This window comes from Microtus pennsylvanicus, chromosome X (genome assembly GCF_037038515.1).
Source record: "Microtus pennsylvanicus isolate mMicPen1 chromosome X, mMicPen1.hap1, whole genome shotgun sequence".
NCBI lineage: Eukaryota > Metazoa > Chordata > Mammalia > Rodentia > Cricetidae > Microtus > Microtus pennsylvanicus.
In genome coordinates, this window is record NC_134601.1 from 58,997,743 (window position 1) to 59,015,986 (window position 18,244).

The 18,244-nt window shown below is 40.5% G+C and overlaps 1 protein-coding gene across 9 annotated transcripts in view; it reads left to right on the plus strand.

Moving 5' to 3' along the window:
* Nucleotides 1-18,244, plus strand: part of LOC142840680 (E3 ubiquitin-protein ligase RLIM-like) — a 142,103-nt gene that overhangs the window by 31,930 nt on the left and 91,929 nt on the right. For 2 of the 9 annotated variants that reach the window (XR_012908953.1, XR_012908952.1), the window contains 2 exons: nucleotides 17,271-17,487; nucleotides 17,925-18,005. The exons of 5 other annotated variants lie outside the window; for them this stretch is intronic. The gene's annotated coding sequence lies outside the window, so the exon portion shown is untranslated. Of the gene's footprint in view, nucleotides 1-1,168; nucleotides 1,364-10,531; nucleotides 12,180-17,270; nucleotides 17,488-17,924; nucleotides 18,006-18,244 lie in introns of those variants that run through there. 2 more of the 9 variants (XR_012908951.1, XR_012908954.1) reach the window with 2 other exon arrangements.

Sequence of the window (18,244 nt, forward strand, 5' to 3'; positions counted from 1 at the left end):
GCCGGCTTGAGTTTGATCCCATGCAGGTCACTGGCTCAGGCTTGGGCCCCGTTCTGCAGAGGTTGCTGGCTTTGGCCTGGTCCCAGAGAGGTCAGGCCTCTACTGGCTCAGGAGAGATCACTAGTTGAGACCCAGTCCTGTGGAGGCCACTGGCTGAATCCTGGGAGGTTGCTCACTTGTACCTGCTCCTGTGGAGGTTGCTGGCTCAGGCCTGCTCTGGCGGAGTTCATTGGCTCCTAAAGTCAACAAATTCTTAAGACATTCAGGAAATCTGGAACACCATGAAAAGGCAAAACCTAAGAATAATAGGGATAGGAGGAAGAATTCCAATTCAAAGACATAAAATATAATCAACAAAGTCATAGAAGAAAATTTTCCCAACCTTAAGAAGAATATGCTCATGAAAATACAAGAAGCTTACAGAACATCAAATAAACTGAACCCTTCAAAAATGTCCCCTTGCAACATCATAATCAAAACACTAAACAATAGTATAAAGAAAGAATATCAAGGAAAGGAAATATTAAGCAAAGGAAAATGGTCACATACCATATAAAGGCAGACCTGTCAGACTTACCCTGGACTTCTTACTGGAGACTAGGAAAGCCAGAAGATCCTAGATAGACATTTTACAGAGACCACAGATGTAAATCCAGACTACTATACCCAGCAAAGCTTTCAAGCACCATAGTAGGAGAAATAAGATATTCTATGACAAAACCAAATTGAAACAATACCTGTCTATAAATCCAGCCCTACTTCTAGTAGTAGAAGGAAAATTTCAACCCAAGGAAGTTAGCTACACTCATGAAAACAGACAATAGATAAGCTCACACCAGCAAATCCCAAAAATGGGAAACACACAACACATTACCACCACCCCCAATAAACCCCCCAAATAACAGGAATTAACAGTCCCTGGTCATTAATATCCCTTAGTATCAATGGATTCAATTTGCCTATAAATGACAGAAGGTAACAGAATAGATACAAAAACAGGACACATCCTTCCACTGCATGCTCTGGATATTGCTGTGAGGCAGGGTAATCCTCAGAGGCTTACAAGGAAGCAGCTGTAGCAGTTACCTGGACAATGGGTTACCTCACGACTGGCTAGAGTCCCCTTCACTCAGAATTTAAGCCAGCGTCCTCATGTGTTCTTTCCTAGCTCCCTCACCAGCAGACATGCTAAGAAACAGATCCCCAAGATGCTGGCAAGGGATAAAACCGGACTCTCTGAACATAGCGGACAATGAGGACTACTGAGAACTCAAGAACAATGGCAATGGGTTTCTGATCCTACTGCACGTACTGGCTTTGTGGGAGCCTAGGCAGTTTGGATGCTCAACTTCCTAGACCTGGTTGGAGGTGGGGGTTCCTTGGACTTCCCACGGGGCAGGGAACCCTGATTGCTCTTCGGGCTGGGGGGGACTTAATTGGTGGAGGGGAAAGGAAATGGGAGGCGGTGGCGGGAAAGAGACAGAAATCTTTAATAAATAAATAAATTAAAAAAATTGGAAAGCAATTCCACTTGATGGCAGTATTGCCCCAACAACGCCAGGGACCCTTCTTCTCATTGTTACCCTCTACCTTCCTCTGAGGAAAAAAATAGAAAGAAGCATGTCAAGGATTTGATGATAGACTTCAAGATGACATAGACCAATCTTGGACAACTCTGGCTACGGGTGAACCTTTGAGAAGGAAAGTAATTTTATACACACACATACATACATACGCACACACACATACACACATGGCCACAGTAATGTGTATTTCATAGCATAGGTTGTGTGGAAGCAAAGAAAATGAATCATAGAGAACAGAATGGGGATGGGAGCATAGGATGGAAAGAGCTAGTGTAAAAGCAGAATGTGAAAGAAGGAAGGGATGCATAAGGAAGGACTTATGGAGAAAGAAGGAAATGAAGAAAGGAAAGGACTGACAAATATGAAGACATGTGGAAATCTGGACATTTCCCAAGCCCATAAGCAGACACCAGACACTCAAAAGCCATATCTTATTCCAGGAATTAAGTGGTAGATGCACATAAGAATTTAAAAAAATGATGAAGCCAGGTACCATGTTGTGCCCACAGCACTTGGGCTGTCCTCACTCACTGACGGTCATAAGAGGATGTGAAGGAGTCACAGGCTGGTCTCACACATTAGCTGCTCTAAAGCAGCTAGCTCCTGGCAAGTTGATCCTCTGGACCCTGACAAACATGGCTGCCATAGAAAATCCAAGCCTACACTTCCTGCATACCTCTGACTATTGCTCTACAGCATAGCAAACCCCAGGGGATAGTTTGAGACAGCCACACAGATGACCTGGACCCTGGATTTTCCTAGTGCTGGAATGTTGGCTAGAGACTCCTTCACCTCAGTCTGGGAAACAGAGTCCCCATGCCCCCTTATTCCTTCATACCAAGATCTGAGGTGAAACCACACTCTGAGGTGTTGCCTGGAACACGAAAGCAATTCCGCATTATAGCAGTGTTTCAGAAAGAGTGCTTAGGTGTACTTCCTCCAGCTTTTCTCCCTCCACCCTTTTCTGAGAGAAAAAAAAAAGGCCAACTCCTTTCTACTCCAGTTCAATGTAGCTGAATTCAATTTTGGACATTTGTGCCCAGGTGGGTCTTGGAGTCTTTCAGTAAGGATCCCATGCTCTCACAGGAAGGGGGAGAAGGGGCAGGGGAGACGAGGTTGTCACAGAACAGGGTCTTCACTGCACAATATTCAGTCACTTCATCGCAGGGTATGTCACACCCTGAAGGCATAATCGCCATATAGAAAAACTAAATTGGAAAAGCCAACACTTCATGCAGGAGTCAGGAGAAGCCACAGAAACAAAACTTTGGCCAGACACTCAACTCAGTGCGGAACATGGCCCGTATCTCTAGAGACAAGGAGGAAACTCTATCTGGCACATGTGTGCAGGAGCCTCAGCTAAGATCCTGACTCTAGAGTCAGTGGTATCCAATATGTGTCCAGGCTTTCCATCGTTGTGCAGGTTCTGGAAAACCATGACTTACCTAGGCTTTACATTCAAGGTTAGCTGACCCCCTCCTCTAACAGGCACACAGGATGCTCCTGACAGGGAAAGTGCATGGGACAGAGAAGAATATGAGCCGTTGGCACAAGACAGATAACACCTACCCACACAGAGCCTAAGACTAGGGATGGATTCATATCTAGAGAAATGAGACTGAGTTACACGAGAAGTTTCATTGTGAGTTCCTTAGCTCCTTACACCACAGCCAGGACCAACATAGCCAGGCAGTTACCACCCAAACACTTTGGTCGTCTTGTGTAGAGACCTCAGCCTGTTGACTGATCACCCTGGCTGTGCATTCAAATGGATGCTCTGGGCCATCTTCCACATCATGCATGAGTTTGGGTTGACTCCTCCTATTACTTTGCTGAAAGGTAGGGCTCCACCGGATCCTGATTTCTGAACAAGAAAATTTCAAAACAACTTTTCCTACATCCCAAGTGCTCCCTGCCTACTAGGCCTTGGGCTGGGACTCTAAATCATTTCTTCGGACTTGGCCAGCCCTCATTATGATCTGACTATTTTTAATCAAGCACTGTTATTAACCCACACGTTCATTTTCAACTATTATTTTCCCACTGTTTCCTGTTGGCAATAGGTGCGGAATCATTCTTGTATTTGTACCTTTCTTTATCAGGTGCATCCAGCCAGCTACCCATTTCTGTGTCTCTCAAGGCAGGCAAAGGAAAGCTCTCTAATGGGATTTACATAGACTGAGAGACATCTAGACACATTCCCAGAGTTCCTAGTTCTACTACCTCTACCAAGATGTCAACACCACACCAGACTACCAGCACCCCTGCCTCAGGTAGTCACTTGTGGCAGAATTGGGACAAACTCAGAAACACAAATTTCCTTCAGATATTTCCCCCAGGATCTGAACACATGACTCAGGACTAAATGTGTGTAGGTGTTGGGAAAGGAATTTGTTTTTCTGGCTGGCTACGACTACCAGTAGGCAAACACACACACACACACACACACACACACACACATACACACACACACACCCATAATGTAGATTTCATGCCCCATGTATTCATAGAGGCTAGATCTTGCTGGATTATTGTAGAATTAACATTTTCCCTTGAGAAATGGTTTTAACTATGCAACAGGAAGCCTTCCTGTCCTGAAGGACTGAGCCTGCATAGGCTGTCCTCCTCCTTATTGAGACTTTCTGTATTGTCTAGAAAAAAAGGACTTCTTTTCTTCCTCACCAAGAAGCCCTGTCAGTGATTTCAAATTCTCCATCTGTGCTGACCTCAAGCTGAGAAAGCACTTCTTAGGATGAGGATGGCATTAAGGTTTCATGTGACTTGATGTTCTGACTTCTTATTGGCTCCAGGCCATCTACTACCTTCCATGTACTTTCCAGCCAAGGTCCAGGCCAGCTTGTCACAAGCAGAGATACTCACCAACTGACAGAAATGGATACTCCTTCTCTTTGTTCTCTGCTCTCCCTGCCAGATGTTCCCTCATAAACTTCTGCTGAGTGTACCGTCCTAAAGGACTTACACCTCGGAGCCACAGCCATTCATGCTTTGAACTTAGGTCTGTCTGTCATAATGATTACAGAGGCAGTGTACTCTGCCATGACTTCTGCACCCTTTCTGACCTTGCTTTTAATGCAGGGGACACACACACACACACACACACACACACACACACACACAGAGAGAGAGAGAGAGAGGGGGGGGGCAGTTCATAATCATTTTAAGGAGAACCTGAGCCTTGCAGTTCAATAAGGTACAGCCAATCTTGACTTTGGGCTTTTACCCTGCATATTCTTGGGGAGTCTTGAGCAAGGTGGCCTAGCACAGAGAATCTTTCCAGAGTGGTGACCTGCCTGTGAGTGTGTATAGCTAGAGGCTTTACCCAGGGAGGCACCAGTAGTCAAAGCTGGCCACATGGTACCTTTCCTCTGATGTTTTCCTTCCTTGCTGACTGTGGTTGTCTCTACTCAGATTCACCGTAAAGAAGGACACTGCCTTTTCTTCCTTGCTATTACACACCACTTGGCTAAGCCAGCCGAGATGCCCCACCCTCATGCCATCATTGCAGCTATCCTCTGTAGACTTGGGTCATGTTGAAGGCTCGGCTTTAATGATGAACCTTTGCTGTTGATAGGTGCAGCACTCTGGAAGGACATTAAAAGTATAAATGGAACAAAGAGACCCAAAACACAGAGAAGACAGAAAGCAAAGAGAAATAGAAAGCGATGTAGAGTCATCACAGTGACCATGTCAGCCTTCAGAGAGGGAGAGAGGAAGGGAAGGACAGAAGAGGGAAGGAGAGAAGGGAAAAATAGGAAATGGAGAAGGAAGGAAGGAGGGAAGGACGGAAGGTAGAAATGGAGTAGAAAGAGACAATTGGTCAGTAAGAAAGCAAATATATGGTCTATTTCTCAGGACACCAAGCTCTTCTTTAATTTTTTTTATTTAACCACTAAGACATTTTCTTTAAGATTCCTTATTTATTGATGGGTATGGTATTCTTTAATTCTAGGATTTTGGCAGCAGCTGGATCTATGAGTCTGAGGCTAGCCTGGTCTACAATAGTTTATTGCAGAATATATATATCCAGAATTACATAACATGGCCCCTATCTTCATGTTTCTTTGGTTTGTTTGTTTTTGGTTTGTTTTAATCAATGTAAAAAGTGAGGAACGTCCCCAATGCGTTACCAGCTATCAACTCTCATGAGTTAAGACCCACCATTTTGGTTTCTAAGTCACATAGTAAGTGAGTAAAAATCTGACATTCATTTTGCTAAGTAAGAACTTTGCTTTGGCTCTGACCTATGGGGATATCGACCTCCCAAAGTCTCCTCAGTTTACCACATCCAGAGTTAGTCTCAGTGACTCCAGAGACTGAGTAGGGTAACCTTCAAAAACATTACTTTCCGGGGGCTAGAGAGATGGCTCAGAGGTTAAGAGCATTGCCTGCTCTTCCTAAGGTCCTGAGTTCAATTCCCAACAATCACATGTTGGCTCACAACCATCTGTAATGGGGTCTGGTGCCCTCTTCTGGCCTGCAGGCATACACACAGACAGAATATTGTATACATAATAAATAAATCAATAAATATTTAAAAAAACATACTTTCCTTTATTTTTAAAATTAAAACTATTAAACTATAATTAAATTGTTTCCTCCTTCCAGTGCCCTCTCTAACAGGTCACACTATTCCCTGCTTCCCAGCACTCAAATTTATGCCTCTTTCGTTGTTGACCTAAATATATAAACACAACCTTCTTAGTCCATAAAATATTACTTGTACGTGTATTATTTAAGGGCTTGTATTAGAGGCCGTACTCTGATCTAAGAAATGAGGGGTTGTTAAGGTGGGAGCCAAAAAATGGGAGAAACCCAAAGGATCAGGGACCCTGTTGTTCTTACAGCACTTGGGTAGACTCTCCTTTATGATGTTACGAGGGCATTGCAAATTTCCCACATATCTTCACACCAAGTGCTGACTCCTGAGCAGAGAACCCCTCACCACCCTGACATTCATGGCTGCTACAGGATCTCAATACCTCTACTTCCTGTGTAGGTGAATATATTGCTCTGGTGTCTAGCTATACTCAGGGAATGGTACAGGCTGGGGACAACATGGGGCGTGTGAACTCTAGGACTGGCAAGCTAGCCTGCGAGCCCTTCATCTCAGTCTTAGGACCTGAGGCTCCCAGCATCCTCACTCTCACCTTCAGACCTGTTGAGAATCAGCACACTGATGTGTTGGCAGGAATAGGAAAGTCATTCCGCTTGATGGTGGTGTTACATCAAGAATGCCAAGGTATCCAGGCCTACTCCCCACTCTTCACTGCGTAAAAAAAAAAAATCTTTCCACCAAACTCCAAGGTGGCAGGACTCAACATTAGCCTCTTGAAGCTCCACAAAGGCATAAGATTTCTACAGAAAAACTAATTCAGAAACCAGTTATTAAATATAGTATTCAAGAGAAAACACAGAAACAAAATCTAGGCTAGAAATTGTTCCTAGGCCACTCATCTTGCCAGGCGCACTCTAGCTGGAACACGTGTTAAGGACCCTCTGTTGGCATCTTGATGCTAAGGTTCAAGTGTGACCCATAGAGCATCGGTGCCATCTTCATTATAGAGAAAGTCTGGACTGCCCAGAAGAAAAAGGGCCCAAACCCTTTTCCTCCAGACAACCCTGCCAGAATTTTCACATTCTCCATCTCTACCAAGTGGCACCTGAAGGAGCACTTTTGATGACTGTAATTAAACTCCTGTGACAGGTCTGCTCCGACTTCTCACTAGCCTGAGACCACTCACAACTATGGACTGGTTCTGGAATTGTCTGCAAACTTTCCAGCCAAAGGTCCCAGGTACCCTGCCCAAAGCAGACAACCAGATGTCACACCTCTATGATCCCAGCCCTTACCTTTGCTTCAGCTGAGGGCTGAGTCTCTAAGGACTTTAACTTCTATGTTTGAACTTTGGTCTGTTTCCCATGCCCACTTGAAGTGGGCACACACACACACACACATACACACACCAACATTAATATCATGTCACAGGTGTCCAGGGAAGATAAACCTCACTGGATTTTTGGAAAATTACTACTTTTCCTTGTAAAATGCTTTTCACTGTCAAACAGCGAACATTCACGGCTTGAATAAGTGAACCAGGAAATCTGTTGCAAGTCTGAGAATTTAGAAAAACCACATCATATAAATAGCAATTTTTTTTAAGAAAAATATTTTCCATCACGTGGCAACAAGCCAAATAAATTACAAGGAAATGGTCCTATTTCTTCTTTAAAACAACCAAACTCTGCAACAAAAAGGTACTCAAAGGAATGAAGTCTGGCAGATGGACGTGTTCCATTTGGTAGAATTTGTAAAACTAAAATATTAAAAGCACACCATTGATACCTAATTAGGATTTAAATGGGCAAGTGCTTTGAGTTCAGAAAACTCTTATTCAGTAAGCACACATTTGCTCAAAGTTATAGTCATCATGGTTATAACTGTATAAATTCAGACAGATAATGCTGCTGCATATGTTTCTAAGAAAATGAAACAGTTCTTTGCTTATTTTGTTATAAAGCAAATTACAGGTATACTACACCATCCTACAGGTCTGACAGTTATAGAAAAATCAAATCAAACTCTAAAGGATATGCTAAATAAACAGAAAGTGTTAATAAAGTCCCAAGAAATAGGTTGCACAATGCTTTATTAACTTTGAATTTCTTTATTATATGTTATTTTATTTTATTAAACAATTATATATTTAAATAGTAATCACCGCTTCCTCTTCCCCCCTTCCCCCCACTCCTCCAATGTCTAATTCACTCCTCAGAGAGGGTGAGGCCTCCCATGGAGAGTCACCAAAATCTGTCATATCACTTATCACTTGAGGTATCACTCCATAGGGAATGGCCTTCAAAATGCTAGATTATGCACTAGGGATAAATCTTATTCTGCTATCAAGTGTTCCACTAATAATGGCCCCACAAACTGCCCAAGACACACAAATGTCATTCCCATTCAGAAGACCTTTTTCAGTCCTTTGAATTCAATAAAAATCAAAGTACAACATGCCTAAACATATGGGACACTATGAAACATGTGCTAAGAGAAGAGTTCATAGCACTAAATGCCTACGTAAAGAACATGGAGAAATCTCACACTAGTGACTTAACAGAACACCTAAAGCTCTAGAACAAAAAGAAGCAAACTCACCCTAAAGGACTAGATGACAGGCAATAATCAAATTGAAGGCTGAAATTAACAAAACAAAAACAAAGAAAACAATACAAAATTCAATGAGACAAAGAGTTGGTTCTTTGAGAAAATTAAAAAGATAAATTAACCTTTACTAAAACTAATAAAAAGGTAGAGAGGGAATGTCCAAATTAACAAAATACAAATGAAAATGGGGACATAACAACAGACACTGAGGAAATCCAGAGTATCATCAGGTCATACTTCAATAATTTTTAATTTTATATATGTTAATGAGAAAAGAATGTAAGCTGATGAGAGACATTGTATAATAGAAAAACTATGGAATTAAATCAGCTTTTATATTTTAAAGATGTTTTGACCTCAAAATGGAAATAAGGATATGTGTTATGTTGGAGAAGTAGTTTCTTTCGTTTTCACAGTAGAAGAAAATCTCTGGATACCATCAAAATTGATAAATATTCTATTTGACAAAGAGAGATCTCTTGATTAGAGGAGAGGATTGCTCATCAAGCACCATGGCCATTTGATTTCAACTGAACTATAAGAATAACAAATGCTTTTTATTTGATCAGATATAACTTGCCAAAAGAGAACCACTCTAAAATTAGGATTGGGAAAGGGTTTTCTGTTTTTTCAGGAGAATAAAGGCATCCACCTAGTGAATCTGAAGACCACTAAACAAATGAGACATCAGAAGGAAAAGGACAAATCATCCAGAAAAAATATGTCCCAAGAAAAAGAGTAAATTGGCCTATTGGTTTATCACATTTCCAACAGCATAAAATTTCATAGATCTTCCCAAATATTTCCTTTTGTTGTTCTCTACAACCAATGCAAATGGTCTTTTGGGACTCCCAGTCCAGTTAAAGATTAAAGATGTCTTTGGAGTTGGGTTGTGAATCTCTCCCCTTTCTAAAGCCTAGCACGCTCGTTAGAGTACAATCCAAAATCTCTGTCTCATGCCAGAAGAGCCGCCTGATATGGGACAGAAGATAAAAAAAATTATTACCACTAATTCCATAATCCCTTGATTTTATATATATTGACTTTTTAAGAGCTTTTCTTAAAACAAAATATTATGTCAAAATTTATAAGATAAATATATATGTATTTTAAAGTTTTGTCATGGTATTAATGGTCCTATAGAGTACTAATTCTAATCTGTACATGATTTCAGGTTTGAGTCTCTGTTTGTTCTCTACAGTGACCCATGGGCATACCTCACAGTGACCTTTGAAGTCTCCAAAAAGAGAATATGTACACCACAACATTGATAGTTACTTGAATTTTAAATAGGCAACGGATTTTAGCTCAGAAAATGCTGATTTGGTTATCATACATTTGCTAGAAGTTATGGCCATCATGTGTATACCCATACAAATAAAGAGAGACAACGCTCCAGCATATGTCTCTAAGAAAATGACAGTTTTCTCTTATTAAGAAAAAAAAAGCATATTACAGGTATGCCACACAATTCTACAGGGTACTCAGTTATAAAAAAAAACAGAATAAAACTCTAAAGGATATGCTAAATAAACAGAAAGGAATAATAAAGACACCCAGAAATAGATTGCATGATGCTTTATTAACTTTAAATTTTCTAAATACTAATGAGAAAGAAACAACAACTCTGGAGAGACATTGAATTGTAGAATAACTAGGGAACTAAATCAGTCAATATACTTTAAAAATGTTATGACCTCAGTATGGAAGCCAGTATATGTGTTATGGTAGTGAAGGGGTTTTGTTTTTGTTTCCACAGGAGAAGAAAAGCTATCAATGCCATCAAAATTGAAAAAGACTCAGTTTGAACAAAAGAAATCTCTTAAGTAGAAGAAATGATTGTTCATCAAGCAGCATGGACATTTAATCTAAACTAACATATAAAACCAACAAATGCTTTTCATTTGAACAGCTGTAACTTTCCAAAGATAATCCCACACACTCAAAAAAATATTAGGGTTTGGGAACGGTTTTGTGTCTATCGTTTTAGGAGAATAAAGGCATCCAGCTAAGGAATCTGAAAACCACTGGATAAATGAGACATAGGAAGAAAAGGACAAATCATCCAGAAAAATGTCCCAAGAAAAAGGGTATATTGGCATATTGGTATATCATATTTCCAACAGCATAAAATTTCAGAAATCTTTGCAAACATTTCTTTCTGTCATCCTCCACAGACATATAATGCAAATGGTCTTTTTGTAGTCCCAGTCCACTTACAGATTAAAGCTGCCTTTGAACTTACATTGTGGCTCTCTCCTTCTCTAAAGCCAGCATGCTTGTGAAAGGAAAATCCAATATCTCTGTCTCATGTCAGAAGAGCCACCGGACATGGGACCGAAGAAAAATAAAAATTTAAGGACTATTTTATTGCCACTAATGTCATAATCTTATAGTTTTATTTTGAATATTTGATAGCTTTTCTAACAGCCAAAATATTATCTCAAAATTTATAATTTATAAGATGAATATGTAGTATTTTAAAGGTTTTGTCATGCTATTAATGGTCATATAGAGTACTAACTAACTCTAGAAAAGGGCTTCTTTTATCTATCTGTGCATGATTTCATGTTTGAGTCTGTATTAGTTTTCTGCTGTGAACCATGAGCATGCCTTTGAAGTCTCCAAAAGGAGGATAGTGCCCCACAATGATTCCTTCAGGACCATAACACGACCATAAAGCTGAAAAACACCACCTAAACGTCATCTTTGGACTATAAACTGCTCAGAACAATTTTGAAGTGACTAACCGAGATATTCTAGCCTCACAGATTACTCTAGCTAGGACTTGAGACAAGCCCTGCACTTTCCCATTATGCAGAATCTGGACAACAAATAATACAGCTACCTTTCTCAGGACTAGACTATTAACCCAAGTTTTTCTTTTCAGGCTTCCCTCAAGATGCTGTTACCCCAAGATAGCAGGAAGTAAATTTAAGAAGACAACGCCCACTCCCAAGTAGTAGAGTGGGTTGTTTTTGGTCATTCAATGAATGGGTTATGAATATTTGTCATTGTTTAGGGGCCTCAGTTACAACTTGTTATTGGTTACAGTCAGGAAGAAAGTTGAAGAAAGGAGATAAGATACAGAGTTCTTGTTTGGAAAAGAGAAAAGGGAGGATACAGATATGATAGCATAAAAGGGTAGATTATTAAATCTACTCTGAAAAGAAAAAGGGAGAATAGAGATTTGATAAGATAAAATGATAGATTATTGAAATTACTTTTAAAAAGCAACTACTAGTTTTACATGTTTTACATTGGATTGAACTTTTGCATATTGTGTAAAAATTTTGTACATGGATACAAATTTGATCCTAATTTTGATAAAACATGCCCTACATGTTTTTAAGCTTGTTCAAGATATTGTATCTATACAGTTTATTTTACAATATAATACAAATTTCTTGTAATTGAAAGTTATATTTACTTACTCTTTAGGATAATAAAGAAATGCAGGTTAATAATTAGTCACCTATTACAATAGAACTTGTAGACATTTTAGGTACATTTTCAAAATGAAACAGATATATTTTAAATACTCAAGTCATTTTCAAACAATTTAGAGATCTACAGAATATGGCATTTAAGATATTTTAATAACAGAGGCTCTTTTTTATGACAATGAGACATGTCTGCTTCTGGCAGTCCCAAACTACTTCAGAGAAGATAATAGGCACTGAAGAAACTCCACATGAAGTTTACTTTCTTTGGGGCCAAAATAAGCCACTGGGTAAGAAAATGCCCTTCCCTCAACTGCTGATAGTATGTTGTCCAAACTATACAAGCTGTTTTTGTCATTTCTCATATTTTTGGAAGTTGCTTGCTCATACTTCCTGCTTACTCAGTTCATATTATTTACTTCTTGGGTCTTTGAGAAATTTGAAGACTAGATAGTTTTCGTTATTTATCAGACACAGAAAAGAATTTCCCTGAAAAGTTCTAAAGTGTATAAGGTTGAGAGATATGAAATAATAGTTTTGGATGGTAATGCAAGTTATGACATAAAGTATTTTAGGTACAAGATTTGGACTCACCAAGATAGGATAGATAATGGAGTAATTTCTCTGAAATGAAAATGGACTAGACCTTGCTGATGTACTTATGGCCTGTATATATTGTATATAGTTATTATACTTATTATATTTAGCTTTTCTTATATTAGTTATAGCTTTCTCTTTTTATTTATACAAAAGGGGGAAAGGTAGTGTTTTATTTGTATTTCAATAAAGAAATAATAATAAGAGTTCAGAGTTAAACCACTAGTTAGTCATAGAGGCCAGGCAGTGGCAGCTCATGCCTTTAAACCCAGGACTCAGGAAACAGAGGCAGACAGATCTCTGTTCAATGCCACCCTAGGCTTGCACAAAATCAATCCAAAAAGAGATCATGGTGCTTGTGACTCATGCCTTTATTTTTTTATTACTTAAAAATTTCCAATGCAAATTCCCACTCCTTCCCCTCCTCCCAGTCCCCTCCCTCTTCCTCCTCAGACCCTCCCACACCATCCCTCCAACCCTAAGGGAGTGCCATGCACCCCACCCTGTGGAAAGTCCAAGGTCCTCCCTACTACATCTAGGTTGAGCAAGGTTTACATCCAAAGAGAATAGGATCCCATGAAGCTGGTATATGCAGTAAAGACACATCCCAGTGTCACTATCAGTGGCTCCTCAGTCTGCCCCAACTGTCAACCCTCTTCAGAGGGGCTTTGTTGTTCGCATGCTCATTCACTCCCAGTCCAGTTGGAGTTGGTGAGATACCATTAACTCAAGCAAACTGTGTCAGTGGATGACTCCCTCATGGTCTTGAGTTCCTTACTCATACTCTCCTTCCACTTTTCAACTGTATCTTGGAAGCTCAGTCCATTGCTCCAGTGTGGGTCATTGCCTCTGTTCCCCATCTGTTGTTGGATGAAAGTTCTATGGTGACATTTAAGATAATCATCAGTCTGATTAGAGGGTAAGGTCAGGTCAGACACCCTCTCCTCTATTGCTTAGGGTCTTAGCTGGGGACATCTCTGTGGGGTTTAGGGCATTTTTCTAGAGCCAGGTTTCTTGCTAACTCCATAATGTCTCCCTCAACTAAGGTATCTCTTTCCTTCCTTTTATATCTGTCCTTCCTCCATCTCAAATATCCCATTCCCTCAAGTTCTCCTCAAACTTCCTTCCCCCCTTCCTTTTACCCCATGCCCCCCTGCTCCCAAATTTTTGTCTGATTCCAATTTCCAGGTGGGTCTATACATGCTTTTTTTGGGTTCAACTTATTACTTAGTTTCTCTAGGATCCTGAACTATAGGCTCGTTGCCCTTTGTTTATGACTAGTATCCACTTATGAGTGAGTACATACCATATTCATTTCTTGGGGACTGTGATACCTCACTCAAGATAATGTTTTCTAATTCAATCCATTTGCATGCAAAATTCAAGATGTCATTATTTTTTACTTCTGAGTAGTACTCTCATGTGTAGATGTGTCACACTTCTTTTATCCATTCTTCAGTTGAGGGGCATCTAGGTTGTTTCTAGGTTTTGGCTATTACAAATAATGCTGCCATGAACCTACTTGAACAAATGCTCTTTTAGTGTGAATGAACATCTTTTGGGTATATTCCCAAGAGTGGAATTGCTGGATTCTAAGGTAGGTTGATTCCCAGTTTTCTGTGAAACGACCACACTGATTTCCAAAGTGGTTGCAAAAGTTTGTATTCCCACCAGCAATGGGTGAGTGTTCCCCTTGCTCCACAACCTCTCCAGCATAAGCTATCATTAGTGTTTTTGATCTTAGCCTTTCTGACAAGTGTAAGGTGGTATCTCAAAGTTGTTTTGATTTGCATTTCCCTAATATCTAAGGAAGAAGAACATGTCCTTAAGTATTTTTTGGCCATTTGAAATTCTTCTGTCAAGAATTCTGTTTAGTTCAGTACACCACTTTTTAATTGGGTTACTTAGAATTTTAATGTCTAACTTTTTGAGTTCTTTATATATTTTGGAGATCAATCAATCCTTTGTCTGATGTGGGATTGGTGAAGATTTTTTTCCCATTCAGTAGGCTGCCTTTTTGTCTTATTGACTGTTTGCTTTGCTTTACAGAAGCTTCTCAGTTTCAGGAGGTCCCATTTACTTATTAATGCTCTTATTGTCTATGCTACTGGGGTTATATTTAGGAAATGGTTTCCTGTGCCCAAGCATTGAAGGTACTTCTCACTTTCTTCTCTATCAGGTTTAGTGTGGTCAGATTTATATTGAGATCTTTAATCCATTTGGACTTGAGTTTTGTGCATGGTGACAGATATGGATCCATTTTCATTCTTGTACAGATTTACATCCAGTTATGTCAGCACCATTTGTTGAAGATGTTTTCTTTTTTCCATTGTATCTTTTTTGCTTTTTGTCAAAAATCGGGTGTTCATAAATGTGTGAATTAATATCTGGATCTTCAATTTGATTCCATTCGTCCACATCACAGTTTTTATGCCAATACCAAGCTGTTTTCATTACTGTAGCTCTGTAATAGAGCTTGATGTCAGGGATGGTAATGTCTCTGGCAGTTCCTTTATTTTACAGGATTGTTTTGGCTATCCTGGGTTTCTTGTTTTTCCATATTAAGTTGAGTATTGTTCTTTTAAGGTCTATGAAGAACTGTGTTGGGATTTTGATGGGGAATGCATTGAATCTATAGATTGACTTACAACTTGAATCCCAGTGTTTGGGAGTCCCATGCCTTTAATGTCAGAACTAGGGAGGTGGAGACAGAAGTGATATGGCTGGTTTGAGAGAGGACTATAAAGGGGAAGAGAAAGGAACTCACTGGAGTGTGGAGTCTGAGTTTTCGTGGAGACAGAATCTCACCCTTTACCTCTGAAGATCTGGTAGAGGTAGAAGGTCTCTCTGGTGGTTTGTCTGCTTTGCTTCTCTGATCTTCAGCTTGAACCCCATTGTCTGTCTCTGGGTTTCTATAAATCATGTTGTAACCCGCATCTGGGAGATCATACAGATGGACACATTGAAAGCAAGGGCAGATTACTCTGGAGGAAGAAGTGAGAGCTAGCCTTTTCCTTTGGGTAATCCACAAAGTTTCAACAATGACGACGTTGTGCTGTACAAATTCAGCCCTTAAGACAAGAAGGCTTCTTGTTGGGTAGTGAAGAACACATGCTAGGTGAAGTGATAATTCTTCAGTGTAGTAGTAATTGGAGCAGCGGGGCTGTGTCCCCAGCACCCTGGCTGACTGACTATCTTATTCCCAAAATAACAACACACAAACTATATTCATTTAATCACTGCTTGGCCCATTTCTATCTAGCCTCTTCTAGGCTAATTCTCACATATTAATTTAGCCCATTTCTAATCATCTGTGTAGCGCCCCTAGGTGCGCTTACCGGGAAGATTCTAGCATATATCCATCCTGGGTCGGAGCCTCATTGCATGCATCTGCCTGGGAGCTGGGAGCATGGTGTCTCTCTGAGGCGTCTGCTCCCGAGAAGAGAGCTGTGGAGTCTGAGCTCACTTCCTCTTCCTCCCAGCATTCTGTTCTGTTTATTCCTCCCACCTATCTTCTAACCAATGAGGGCCAAGCAGTTTCTTTTTATTTAACCAATGACCTTCCTTCATCACTTCAGGAATGCAGTGAGCTCCATCTACACACACACACACACACACATGCACAAACACACACATACACGCACACATGCACACGTGCATGCCTACACAGGGGCAGGTAATAAAACACCTTCTTTTACTTGATACCTATACTCACTTTGTCCCTGGATGCCCCTCTGTACTGTGTGTGCTCTGGGTCTAAAGATGAAGGCAAGTCATGAGTTTCTTTTGAATTTGCCCCTAGGTTTGTTATGGTGCCGGCATCTTAGCAGGAACCAAAAGGACTGGGGACTTTCATCAGAAATCCTTCCTTTATTTTTGTACAGTTCTTTAGAAATGGGATGGAATGCACATCATAAAGTTTCAAGTCCTAGAGGGACTTTGTGTCCTTTGGAGAAATGAAATAATAACAGATATCTTGATTGGGTATCTGTTCTATAATTTCTAATTGGTTTTAATAATAAAAATCCAAAGTCAGATGTAGGGGTATATGCTGAAAGATCAGAAAAACAAAGGAGCAAACCAAAGCCAACTCTTACCTTGCTAACTCATTTGACAGAAAGGGGGGCTGAAGCCTTGTCTCCATCCACCTTATATTCTTCTCTGTTCCCAGCAATATTACTTCCTGTCTGTCTGTACAGACGTCCAGACCTCTATGGCTAACAAGATCCTAGCTCTACCCTCTGATTTTAGACAAGCTTTATTTATTAGAGCACAAACAAAATCCCACCACAGGTATCGATGCCTCAGGTACAGGGAACTATTGTTTCCACACAGTGAGATCATAATTTTTGCTGGGCAAGCCCAAGGAAATGAATTGGGGCTGCTTCAAAGGAGCTGGTAGGCGAGTTGAAGCTGAGATGAAATAAAGGTTTTATTTTGATATTTTCTTATCTTCAGATCATGGTTCCAGGGAGCCTCTTCTTTCACCCGAGGTTGAGTATGCCACCAGCCAAAACGCGATGTTAGCTGGGGTCTCTGGACAGGAAAACCAAAGGGTTTGACTGGCAACTGTCCTCTCCACTTTGATTCCTGGTCATGGCTAGGGATGTGCAACTCATAATGGCAACTTCCTGTGTGCCCTTTCTCCTCTGTGCACCATGGAGTCTACTTCCAGGTATGATACTATTGCAAGTCATCAGACAAATTAGGATGGTTGTCTCCCCTGGGCCAATTTCCCACCTGTTTTGAAGGTATAGCTTCATGGTGGAATAATGTCCTCCCTGTATCCCACTTTTGCATTTATTTCCCATACCCTTACATTGTTCCAGGGAACCCGATTTTGTTGTTAATTTTTTGGCTCACAGGTTTAAGGCAGGTCCTTCCGAACTCCTGAAGGGCAGGAAATGTACAAAGGGAATAAGAAGAAATCCAAAAGATAGGAATGCAGAAAGCCAGAAGAAGAAAATGAAACCTAGGCAACAGACTGAGGATCTAAGCATGAAAGCAAGGGAGGAAGTGACAAAAGATGGAGAGAAAGAAGGGATTAAGGGAAAGTGGATGGACAGAAGGATGAAAACAGGAAAGAAGGACTGACAAATTTATGACCTCTAGGTTGATTTTCTGGGGACCCTAAAGCAGAGAGACCAGACCCCTGGGCAGTGGCTGATTCCAGGAAATGAAGTATTTGTTCAGGTACGTGACTAAAAATTGGATAGATTCTGTATTTTGTTTTTGTTTTTGTTTTTTGAGACATGGTCTTTCTGTACCTTTGGAGCCTGTCCGGAAACTAACTCTTGTAGACCAGGCTGGCCTCGAACTCACAGAGATCCACCAGCCTTCGCATCTGAAGTGCTGGGATTAAAGACGTGTGCCACCACCACCTGGCTAGATTCTGTATCTTAACAAGCAAGTTACTTACCTATCTGCATCCC